Below are 13,228 nucleotides of genomic sequence, written 5' to 3' on the forward strand. Positions count from 1 at the left end.
AAAAAATACCAACACCGAGGCGCCCGAAAATAATGTACAAGCATCACACAGTCACCATAAGCGTTACTCACAAACAGGCAAACATGTCAAATTTAATGAATAAAAACCCATTCTCTTTACTTTTAAATGGTAAAATCACAAGTTTCTAAGATATCATCACTACATTTCTGTTTGGGACTCCATTAGTTGGATTTTTTTTTTTTTTTTTTTGGTCCCCAAAACTTCAGACCTTTCTGTTTCTCTTACAGACAGCAGCTTAAAACATTTTCCAGTGATAAAGGTTATCTTATCTGTCATATTTTGATATGACAAATTTGATGTGTTTTGTGGTCTCACAGAGGAGCAGATTTCACAACTTCTGATGGAGTTTTTAATAAACACGGTGCATTTTCATAAAACTTGTTTCAGTTGAAGAGGGAGAGGAGTGGATCCCCTCTTCATTATCAACAGACACACATATCAGGGCGTCTTCTTCATCAAAATAACTGGCTCCAGAAATCTGGTGCACATATTGTACTGGAAGACGCTGGACTGTAGCATGAGCAGGAATCAGTGTCTGTGGAGTTTAACCAGTGATCAAAGCTGCGTCTCTGTCACAAGGTTTGCACACCGGGTAGAAAATATTTCTGTAATCTGATCTGATCTTGGCAGAAAAATGAATTAATTAAGGAAAAATAAAAACATCAGATATAAACGATCAACACGCTGACAGCAGGACACATATGTTATACAGTGAAGCTGATGTCTATTTAAAGCTGCAAATTAATGACAGTTGCAGCGAATTCAGGCCAGACTCTGAGCTGCGAGTCAGAAAAACTGGAGTTTAACAACTGTAAATAATTTCAAAGCGAATGGTGAGACAGCAGCTCTGCAGCTCTACAACAGTTTTTATGTTTTTATAACATTATGGTTCCTTACAACACTGATGCGAACATGCCAGAAGAGAATATAAACGAACGGCTGTAGCTGTTCACAGCAGTGTAAATGTAGGAGGATGCGTATGGAAGGTGTGTCTCTGTTTGTCGACACTGTGTGTCTGATGATCACGTAACGCAGAGTGGAGCGGATGAACCCTGCACTCAGCCTTACTTTCAATTAATCATCTCTTCATGTGATTATCCTCCAGTAACAAAGCGAGACCTGAGATGACTTCAGCTCCCACTCCTACACACACACACACACACACACACACACACACACGCAGCACCATAGTTTTATATTTATACTTCCTGTTTAGGGCACTGACAGGCGTGAATGCCTGTCATTGAATATGTTTCTGCGTCCCTGCTGCTCATGTGTCAGGCGGTCAGGATGATTTATCCTCGCTGCCAAACGCGAGAAGCAACAGCTGCACGCAGTTAATGTCCATCTAAATGCAGCTTTAGCTTGAGCGACTGAATGATTTTTAAACAATATTCTACACATTGGTTCCGAGTGGAAACATCCTGACGAGGCTCAGATTGAATGCGTATGCCAGGAGAGCTGGAGTAAAGGTGAAAGGTGAGACCGTTGGCGTGTCATTGTCTTGGGTTTGATGTTTCTAAGGCGGCGACACTGAAGCGTGGAACTGAGGAGCGTGGCCAGATGGTGCAGGAAGGGCCTCGAGTTCAACGTCGAGTTTCAGAACTGGTTCCTCTTTTTCGTGACGGCTTTTATGATGCTTGAGAACACAAAGTGAGATAAGTGATAAGACGCCACCTGTCACTGTTCTGCCACTTCCTGCACCCCGACACACACACACACCCACACATAGGCGCACTCTGCAGCTCTATTGTTACTTTTCTTCTCTCCTTTCATTGACATAATGGCTTTAAATATTTTTCAACTTGAACCCAGTTAGCCTGGTTCAGAAATTGGTTTCTTTCAACCCTTTATTAAAAGTTTAGGGACATGCAAGATCAGTGTGACGTAATACTGGAAATACAGTTCAACACACTTTACTGTCTCCAGGAGCAAAATAAGAGGACACACACACACACACACACACACACACACACACATACACACACACACACACACACAATGCTTTTATTGTCCTGTAATTGACTTAATGCCTCTAAATTATGACAGGAGGATAGGACACACTTAACCGTTCTGTGGGGGGAATTGTTATTGGCAGTACACAAACCTGCCAATAACAGGCACGCACACGCACACACACACTGTTTTCCATAAGTGATTCCGTTAATTTGAAATAATTTCACAAACGTGCACCCACTTAATCTTAATCTACTGATCTTATGTTGGAAATCCTAATCTGTGTTTACTGACCATCCAAAACTGAAAAACAGAAGCACCTAAAAGTAACATGCAGAGCAGCATAAAAACAGCCAAGACGAGCCTGTCGGTTCAGTGTTTTCATGCACAGGGAGAACATGTCTCTCATAAGATTTGAATTTTGACCCACTGTTATTCTTCATCGCATCAATGTGCCACTTTCAAGAAGACGTCTTCACCTTTAAACTGAGACTTTGGTTGAACTCAAACGTACAAAGAGCAGCGTCACTGAAGTTAATGGGTTTATCACAATTTGTGTGAGTTGCGGTCGGATTGAACACAGTGGGAGTCACAGCTGGTCCACATGCAGCACTACTACTCTAATCTCCTGATCTCTATGCTGTTATCTTTCACAATAAATATTTATATACTTTCATATATTGTATCATACATGACTGAGGTTTTATGAGTATTTGCTTTACACGTCTTTTGTTATGACAGCTCCACATTTAACCACAACAACTTAACCCATGAACACGTCGCCTCCACCTCGAGCTCGCACCGGGTCAAGGAAACTGTTCATGACGCCAGCAGGAATAGTTTGGGGTTAAAGGTGGAGGTTACACGTTTATGATGACAGGTTATGTTTTTCCTGCCAAGCTTTAAGTTGCCATAACAGAAACATCCTAAATAAACTTCATAAGGAGAAGAACAAATTCCAGTAATGAAAGTGGGTCTTTATTACATGAAGTAAGAGAAAAAAATATTAACTTTTTCCAAAAATTTAAAATTTACCTTTTAAGTTGAGCAGTAATGTGATTGGATGCTGACACCAGTACATGAATTTGTGATTTTTTTTCTTTATTATTTCTTTAATTACTTTAAAATTGGAAACCTCAGAATCGAGAATTGAGGATCAAAATATCGTTTCAGACTTACAAAAACAAAAAGTAACCTTTAACCCCAAATCGCTGAATGAGACTGTGAAAACAGAGCTGGTGACTGTGCTGCTTCGTGCATCGGGGGGGTTAAAACTCGAGCCTCTGTTATATAAAACCCCGGACAGCTGTGAGCGTGCACACAAAGACAGAGAAAGTCCTCAAACACAATGGCAGGAAGTGTCATGGGGTTATATCTTTAAACACACTGCAGCTTCAGTTTGGAACATTTTCCCAGAAACCGCAGTGACAAAAAAAACGTTTCTTTGGGACTAGTTGTGATCCCCTGTTTCCAAAGAAAAGCCTCCAGACTTCTCATTCTTGTTGAGTCCCGATTATTCAGACGTTCACACTCTAGTTAAAAGGCCTGGGACGACGACAGTCACTCCTTCCTGGCTCCAGCAGCGGGAAGCGGCGGGGATCGGCCTGTTCTGGACGTCACCTTCTTTACACCAGGGGATGCTGGACAAACACAGCCTGGCCTGGACGGCAGAGCAGAGCAGAGCTCCACATGTTGTCCTCATATCCACAGCAAATGAAAGCAGCATGGCCGGCCTCGGCGCTCGGGCTGCAGAGCTGCAGCAGTCTGAGCCCAGGATTCAGGAATGCTGGAAGCTGCGGTGTTTGTGCGAAAGGAGAGAGGATGTTGACTCACCGGGGTTTTTTCTTCTTCTTTTTTTTTTTTTTTTATTCCAAGAATGAACTCCCGGAAAACGGAGAGGATGGAGCGCAGAGATACTGTACTGTGTTCCCAGAAAACATTATGAGCGCAATTAGCTGAAATGTACTGTTATTAGGGAGAAGACATGAAGCTTTTGTCTACCGGTTAGATACTATCTCAGAAAATGAACTGCATGAGGGCGTATTAACGGGCGAGATGCTCTGTTATTGAGTTGAAGCTTTTTATGAAAGAAAGCATGTTTTTACTGATACTTCTTGGGGAAATCTGCAATCAGCCCATCCAAATGTCACAGCAGAAATGAGATGTTTTAACTGTTTAAACTCAAATTACAGACAGCTCAGTGAACATCTTGAATTATTTAGACAATTTGAACACACAATAAAAAAAACTATCTTACTATTTAAATGTATCTGTTCATGAAAAAGTGATCTGACCTCTTTCATAAAATGTTTTTTCAACAAGGTTTTTTTTTTCAACAATATTTTTTGGAAATGTTCTGATAAATCTCAATGTGACTTTATTTAAACACCTTATTTAAAGAGCTTTTTGAAATGGTTTGGATGGAGTGTGTAAACTGGCACATGAAAGAATTTGCCCATAAGGGATCAGCTACACTGTCCCAACTGAACTCCTTTTATTTGTAAAAACTATTAATTCATTTCAATAGTTTATCACATTTACGCATCTACAATGTTTTTCTTTCAGGCTTTAGAAGAAGATTTGTACTGGCAGATGTAAGAGACGCTGTTGGCGCCGCTTCTTCCAGTGATCTCGGTGGCATCAGATCCGCTCTGTTCTTAAATTTACAAAGGAATCAATGTAGGGTCACCAGTGCATTACAAGGCAACAGCCTCCAACCGTTCCATGTCATTTTATCTTAACCTTTCAAGGATGAATAACTTTTATGTCCTGTTTAGTAGCAGAAAAACATGCGCTCTCGTGTGTTTATCAAGGACCTTCACATCCTGGCCCTGAGTGACCATAATTAGCCTTCAGTGATGAATTACTGGACCCTGAGAGAAAGAAATCACTCATTTTGACTGATTTCTCACAGTGATTAAAAAAAAGGGAAAGAAATCCTTGTCTATTTAAAACTGTCTAATCCAGGCGACCTGACCTGAGGCCCAGCCCCGCAGCATCTTCTATTTAAACACTCTAAGTGTGGATATTTTGCACAGACTGCTTTTATCTGACATTGTTGGTATTACTCTCACTCCTTGCCCACGCTATCTCCACCTCAGTGTCATTCTCTTTCAATCCAGGCAGGTGGAAATGACTCAGCTGCAGTGATGACACACACACACGTACACACACACACACGTACACACACGCACCACACACTTCATCTTGAAAAAAACTTTTTTTCTTTATGAGACAGACAGATGTGACAGAAGGATGACGACAATGAAACAAGAAGCTCTGCAGGTCTTGGTATCGTTTGATGTAGAACGCAACCGATCAAAGTTTTGTTTTTTTCTTTTTTCTTTCTAAGAAAGCGTTTTAAAGCAGGAAGTCCACGTGTCGCTCTGGTCTCAATGTGGCAGCCTCATTAGCTTCCAATCTTCTGAGAGGTCGTAAGAGTTAATCGTATCTGTGATCAATCTTAAAATCTGTGTTTCATCTCAGGCCGGATGAATCACTCTCTTCGGTTTAGTAGTGCGAGGATCGGTTGGCCTGAATTTCACACTGACTGTACTCTGTGGACTCATGAAAGTGGGGAATTCTACAGAGACGCAACACAAGCAACACTGGGGCAAAGCTATTATTTATTTCCATCTGAATGGCAGCTGTGGTTCCTGCGGCTGATGTTTCACTTCCACCCTCTCGACGTTTCTTCAATCCCTGCTCGGTGCTTTGCGTTGTTTCGGGATTTCACCTGTATCGGTGCAATCAGCATGGCGACGTGAAACTGTTCACAAATTCCCCCTGCTTACCCTGAAACGACTGGCTCCTGACCTTGAACAGGTCCAGGAAACTTTGAGACAATACCACCACTATTTGATCCAGAGACTCTATCCGGGAAAAAAAAAAAAACAAAAAAAAAAACAAGAGGAAATTCATTGAAGAAGAGAGAAAAAAAAAGAAGTTTCAAGATGAAAAAAGGCCAAAGTCAGCCAAGAGCCAATGTGTGTGAGTCACTCATGGCCACTGTCCCAGACCTGGAGAGGAATCAAAACAAAAGCACCAACAGAGCAGGAGATGCTGCTGACTGGAGGAGATTCTGAGGAGGTTCAACACCGCCTCCTGCTCCTCCTGCGCCTCACAGAGCGTTCGGGGCCTCGTCTAATGCTTCCTGAGTGTTTTCCTGCGGGGCCAGTGAAAACATTCCCCACCCTCGTGCACGCCTCTGCACGGACGCTGCATCTTCTGAAGACCAGAAGAGACGAGACACCGAGGTGTGACAAGACGCAGAAGGTGCTTCCTGTTCCTCTCTGTGACCTCAGCATTGTATTTGTCAGTTATTTTGTGACGTGTAGTGGAAAGCGTGATCACGCAAGAACTCTAAGAACACCTCAGACGTCGTATCTGTAACGCCTTACAGGAAAGTATGACAACAGCTCCGGTAATAAAAGCACGTGTCTACTGTTTTAGACTGAAATGTCTAAACTTATTGGGATATTTCTGAGAAGTAGATGAACAAACAAACAAGCAGACCATTAAATCAGGTTCTTGAAACATGAAAAACAGCCTTAAATTAAACACTTTGATGAAGTTATTTAGATTTTTGATCCAACCATAATACTTTTCATATTACTTCAATATGATTAGATGGATTAATATCCTGTTTGTGTGTGCCAGTGTGTGTGAGAGAAAGAGAGACAGAGAGAGATTGTTTATGAATAATTGACCCCCATTTGGCTTCAAAACATCTTTAATCACTACAGTTTTTGTTTTGAAGTAAGTCGACAGATCGTTCCACACATCTTACGGAGATCCACAGATCTTGAGTGGGTGGTTCACATCCTCTCCTGCCTCCTCGTGTAAACCCAGACAGACGGCTCTGTGAGATCTACTAGGTATTGTTCCCAGGAGTCCTTGCTCCTCTGTCCACTGAAGAAGCCTCCAAACGACTTTGACTGTATGTTTTGAACCGCTGACTTCTGCAGCCAAATAAAAAGTCAATCATGAAAACATTGTTGCAATCAGAGATTTTACTTTAGTTATAATAACTGCATTTTTAAAAACCATCCCTGAAAGCAATGCTATCCGTTGCTATTATTCCAGAAAATGATTTCTCTTTGCAGTGTCCATATGTCCATAGATTTTATGGCTTTGGCCCACAGTGACACTGGCAGATGTGTCCCTGAGAGCGCACCCAGTGTGAGACCGTCCCAGTGTGTGTGGCCGGCTCTATGTGGGCAAACGAAGAGGGAGGAATGTGAGAGTGGGCAGGCCGGCTCAAAGGGAAGGGAGAGGGGGCGACATTCTTGTGACCTACAAACCGGACAACAGAAAAGATTCTGTCCTCTTCGAGAAACAAAGACAGGCGCGAAGACAGGACTGATTATTCAGATGTGTGCTGTGATGAAACGTCTCCGAGGACAGTGACGCCGGGCCTCACGTCATCTCCACTGGTGTGTTTGGAGAGTTCTCACAAGAGCCATGATTGAGGAGAAAGATTCAGGAAAAGGGCCATAAATGCATGTGCAACATATTTGCATTAATAATTCTGAGGGTTTTTTCTTCTTTGGAAAAAAAAGGAATGACTGTAAAACCTGGCCTTATCTCCAATTTACAGCTGACTTATGTGCAAAAATTAGCTGTGCCAGAGCAAACAGACGCAGTGGATAACAGTGCTGTAATGATTATTTTGTGTTTGGATACTTGTGACAGATAATCAAATACTCAGACTTAAATGAAATGTTTTATTGCTGATAAAGTCCAAATATCAACAGTAGAAACAGCTGGCTGCTGAAATGCTGAACATGCAGGTTCATTTCAGCTCAGTGCTGTCGTGTCAACATGCTGCCCCCTAGTGGTTAAACCTGTAACTCCATCCCTCCATCCATCCTCTGTCCTGCTTTGTCCTCAAACACGCTATCCAAATTTGTAATCACCCATATGTATTTTAGATGTTTTAGGATCTCTAACATGCATTTTAATGACTCATATTTTCTCTTGCATTCACATGCACTTTCTCATCAATTAAACATTTTACATTGTAGCCTGCATTTGCACTGTGATGCTGTTTTTTTTGTTTTCCCAGCTTTTTTTCATATCACAAAGGCAGCAATTCCTTTTAGTCTTTTTCTTTCTTCCTTACTTTCTTTCTTTCTTTTTTGTTTTAGATCTATTCATCCATCTTCAATACTGACTTACCACAGTCCAGGACAGGAGGAGGAGTGAAGGCAGAGTACACACTGCACCAGTGGTGTGAATGTAAGTGCACACACACTTGCATTCACACCTATTGGCACCAATTAGCCTTAAGCTTTAGGAACTATGGGAGGAAAAAATACCTGGAGAAAAGTCCTCACACACTCAGGGAGGACATCCAAACTGCACATAAAGACTCCCAAGCGTGTTCTGAAAGTGGAGATATTCCTAGTGTGATGTGTGAGTGCTAACCAGCATGAGGTCCTATGAGTTTGTCCCTCCAACTGTTTACAGACCACAGTGTTTCAGCATTTATTTTTTTTTCTTTTCCTTGGCTCCTTTTTTTCCATTCCCCCCTTTTTGTTGCAGCTGCATGACATCCTTCCATTTCTACCTTCAGTGAATTTTAGAGACACTTTCTGATGATATATTTTGCATCATATATATATCACACAAGTTGGAGGATATAAAAAAACAGAAGCAGTGTAAAAAGAGGTTAGTGTTGTTTTTCTGTCAGCTCCAGCAGCCCTGGCTGTCCTCCACTCGCCTCTCTCATCAATGTTTCCATCCACAAAGCTGCTGCTCACTGGATTTTTTTGTGTCTTGTTTTCAACTCCAGAAACTGTTGTGGTGGAAACCTTAACATTCAAACCAGCGCGGTCAGTAATCATAATCCTAAGGCCTATCGACGTATACGCACATGTAAGTGTTTAGTGTCATGATGCAACAGAACAAAAAAGGTGTTGGGTGAATTTTTGACTGCAAATGAGCAGAGAACAATGCACAGAACAAGAATGAGGATGTGCAAAAGTTAAACTTCCACATTCATGAAGCCGCACTGCAGAAACTTCAACTGAATGTGACTCTGACGTCCAAACCACTGAGCACCAAAATCACAAACCAACGCAGCTCTGACAGATGTATTTCAGTCCACTTTCTTTTCCTCTCACTTTTTATTTACTGCTTGGGGATCTGGATTCATGTCCACAGCTCATGTCGGCTCTTTGGAGGATTCATTTTGCTCTATTTTCTGTTGAACGCAAGCAGATCTGTGAATGTCACACCAGGCGTGAGGAGGAAAAACAAACGCATTCATAATTAAGCCCACGACGATGGACTGCTCTGCTCAAGAGGGCATTTTGTGACTGCTTCCCCACTCAGAATGAAAACCGACCATCCCCTCAGCACACTTACGTTAATCTGGCTTTTAATTTGCCCTCCAATGTACCAGGCAGTGTCTGTGGTGAGCCGTGAATTCCTGCTGAAGCATCAGCTCTGTCCCACAGCGTGCCAGCAGATGGAGCATGGACAGTGTGTGAAGCATCCTCCCAGTCCTCCCACTGCTGCTCACATCAGCAAAAATTGAGAAGCCTGAAGTGACCGCAGACATGAGCGGATAAGATGTCACTTGTTCCTGTACTGACGTCCCAGATAATAAATTGTCTCAGGACGCGTGCTCGTATAACCTGTCACAGCTGTTAAAAATATATTTTTTCTAACACAACAATAACTAAAGCACAGTGGCCTCCACGTCCAAGAAGGACAAGCTCCAGAGATGTTTGGTGGAGGAGGAGGTGATAATTTACACAATCTATATGTAAAATGCGAGGCGTCTTTTACGTGCAGCGTCTGATCCCCCGTCCATTTGAGACTGGAAAGTGGAACCTGATAAGGACAGTGGCGATTTAAGCCCCTCAGAGGAATGTGGGGGTGATAAAAACCCGTCTCACGTGTTTTCAAATCAAAAAAGGAAGAAAAAAAAAAAGGGGGAGGGTGGTTGGAAAGCAGCCCCTTGTCATATTTTCGTCATGGGTACTGCCAGCAGCTTCTCCAAATATGTCTGTTTCATGAGTGTGTAAATTCTGGTTGTTGCAACTTTTTCCACATTGTGGTATTGAAAAGGCACTTTTGACATGTTGCACACAACTATTGTTACTCACTTCTGCTTTTCACAGATCTGCAAAAGAAAAAAAGGAAAACTGTATTTATGCTCATGTTTTTAATCACACGCTGCCCATGAGGGATTAACAATATCTGTTCTCACTCAAATGGACAATAATAAAGTGTTTCTGTGGGATGAATGAAACACTGATGCCTGTCGGTGGGTCGAACTGCACAGAGTCTGAACGCTGGTAGGAAATCTGAAGCCACTCGCTCACTCCCGAAACCGCTCTCCGCCAGGGTCTGGAAAATACGGTGAATCTCATTTTCCTGGTAGTGTCCACCGGCTGACCTCGGTCCAAGGCCTCCTCTAACTCATACTGCAAGAAGAAGAGCGTGACCTCCAACTCCCCAACGGCGCCAGGAGTAAAGTCGGGATCACCGTCAAAGGGGCAGAGACAGGGGACAAAGCAGTGGTTTACCCAGCTGGTGGGGGTTTTTTTTCTTCTTCTTCTTCTTCTCTTCTTTTTCAGACTCGTGCTGATGCAGCATTTCTCTAATGGAGGGGTGTGAAACTCATTCCAAGACAGGGGTCATGTGCAGCACCATAGGATCTGAATGGGGCCAGGGCAGTAAAGACACATCCAAATAAACCTTCCAACACCAACAGCTCTATTTTTGCTGTCATGCAATAAGACTGGTAGTTTAACAAGTGAACAGGTAACCGCCTCTGAATGCTACATCCTTTATCTTTCAGTTGACAGCATTGTTTCCGCTTGCAGGTCTGTTTTAGATCTTGGTGTGGCATTGTTTCCACTACTCTTGCTGAAACAGTGCAACCCCAGCAGAGAATTCATTATTAGCACTTAGAGTTTGTTATTGCAATAGATGTTGTCTTCTGTATTTTCACAGTTTTCAAGGTTATCTATGAGCCACATTGAACTTGATTGTAAGCTGGATTTGATCATCTTTTATAGTATGTTTCCCCTGTTGATGTAATTAAACATTTTTTTGAACTGTGTCTTTAATGAGTCACTCCTACTGTCTGTAGAGTCAAACAAAAACAGAGTTGGTCTTTGCTCAAGACAACAGCTTTAAACACTGCTAATGCTGAAACCGGCAATCTGCTCAGCCAGCAGCACATTGGGACACTGCCGTTCTCCAGTTTTTATCAATAAAGCAGCAACTACCAAACTCAAGAATCTCCAACCTGATTGAAATCTGTTTGAATTAATCAGAATCATCATGCTGTACAGTCCATGAGAGAAGGGGGACATGTTTGTCCAAATTATATCTTCCATATTTGTGTAGCAGTTATTTAAGGAACTTTATACAAACGGTGCCTGTCTCAATCAGAAAACACTCACCTCGGTCTGTAATCTCACAGTAATCCCCACAGACGTCATGAAAAAAGCGAGCAAAATATCTGAATGACACACATCTCTCTGTCTTATTTTTTGGTAGAAATAAATCACTGTATGTGTTTCGTAGAAATACCAAAGTCATTTCTAAAATACTGAAAAATAGTCATGTGTTTACTGTAAATGGCCTCTCACAGCCCACCTGCAGCACCTCTGGGGTCGACCGGTGGGGTGGCAGCCCACACTGGAATCACTATGAGTAAACATTGAGATTTGACGCTGGGATCAGTCTTTTTCCTGTTGAGCTTGCGTGTGCGCTCTGTATCTGTGTGAATCTTCTGTGAACTCTGACATGACCCATCATTAACTGTCCCGTATTACTTCCTTTCATTCAGGTAAAATATGTTTGAGCACGCTGAATTTCTAACTTGGATGAAGCACAGAAGATGAATTAATAAAAAAAACCAAAAAACTATGTAACCTGTATTCAGGACGAGAGCAGTAAAAACAGTCATGTTTGTAGGGGGAACCCCTTTGGGTGAGATGGATAATAAAAAGGTGATTTAACTGTTTCAATTCTCTGAGGAATCAAAAATCAACGTTCGATTCCAGCAACCAGCTTTCTTTGCATCCTGTGTTCAATATTTGAGACAAACCCTGAATCGTTCTTAACAAACCGTGAACTTTCATTCGGGTGAACGCGGCGCTGCTTTGCCTCTCATCAAACAGGTGTTTCTAAATTTGCTCTCGGTATAAGAACAAATCTATATACAGTTAAAATCGGATCAGCTGCTCGTATAAATACAACACACAAGGAAACACGTACGGATTCACACATGTACATAAACATATCAGGTTGCGGGCAAACAATGCACACCTTGTGCACCCCATAAAGGAATCAATGTGACTGCTGAGTGTGAAGCAGCCAATGGGCACAAAGGCATGTTTGAACCGGATCACCTTGTACTGGTGTTCCTGATGTTCTACCCACCGGGAGAAGCAGATATTTTGAGTGCAGAATACGAGCTGTGTCAGACACAAATTTATCTGTAAGTCCTAAAGCAGAGTCCGTGGATATGGGACACCGGGAAAACAAGCAGGCGCCGTTGCCAAGAAGAAGACAGCAGAGTTTGGCTTATTTTTCCTTCCATATATTCAAGATAGGATGAGGTTTCTTCCGTACTAGTGCCTTTTTGGTTCACTGAGCAAGAAATAAGAGTGTTTACAGATGCTGTTATCAGTGTCATAGCTGCTGTGTAGAATGGGAGCAGATTCAGTCGGACCAGACTTAACTGAGGAATGTGTTTTTATCATTTGTACAATTTTAACAGTGTCATTTCCCTTTAAATCTATTGAAATAAACTTATTTTCAAGCTACAGGTATTTCTGGTCCCAATTAGTATGATATTGACTAATTTGTTATTGTTAATCTGTCCTTTTCCTTTCCCTCCTCATTATCCTTCTGAAATAAACTGAACTCGAAATTGTTCTGATTTGTGGTGCATCATTTTATATACTGTAGATATGTAACACTCAGCATGATATATTTAGCATCTTTGGAAGTTTTTATATCTGAATGAGACATTTACCCATTTTTGAACTTATTTTTTAACTTCAAGTCAGTGAATAAAGTTGGCTGCAGTGAATAAGAACAACAATAATGATGGTAAGTGCAGGAATATGACTTCAACACTTAGCCGACAAGCCCAATTTACCAATATTGTATTTTCTAGCTACAGTAGCCTCAATCAATGTGATTTAAAAAAAAAAATGACGACAGCCTGTGCACAATGCTGAGCTCCCTTCACGGCTCTCTCGGTGGCTTTGAAATT

General features: G+C 41.9%; 1 long non-coding RNA gene across 1 annotated transcript; it reads left to right on the forward strand.

Moving 5' to 3' along the window:
- The first annotated feature begins 1,456 nt into the window (after window positions 1–1,456).
- LOC115408748 (uncharacterized) lies at window positions 1,457–10,595 on the forward strand. Its single transcript, XR_003933792.1, has 3 exons — window positions 1,457–1,500; window positions 8,127–8,217; window positions 10,569–10,595. It is a non-coding gene; the product is annotated as an uncharacterized LOC115408748 (long non-coding RNA).
- Window positions 10,596–13,228: the final 2,633 nt, after the last annotated feature.

Source organism: Salarias fasciatus, chromosome 20 (genome assembly GCF_902148845.1).
Source record: "Salarias fasciatus chromosome 20, fSalaFa1.1, whole genome shotgun sequence".
Taxonomy (NCBI): Eukaryota; Metazoa; Chordata; class Actinopteri; order Blenniiformes; family Blenniidae; genus Salarias; species Salarias fasciatus.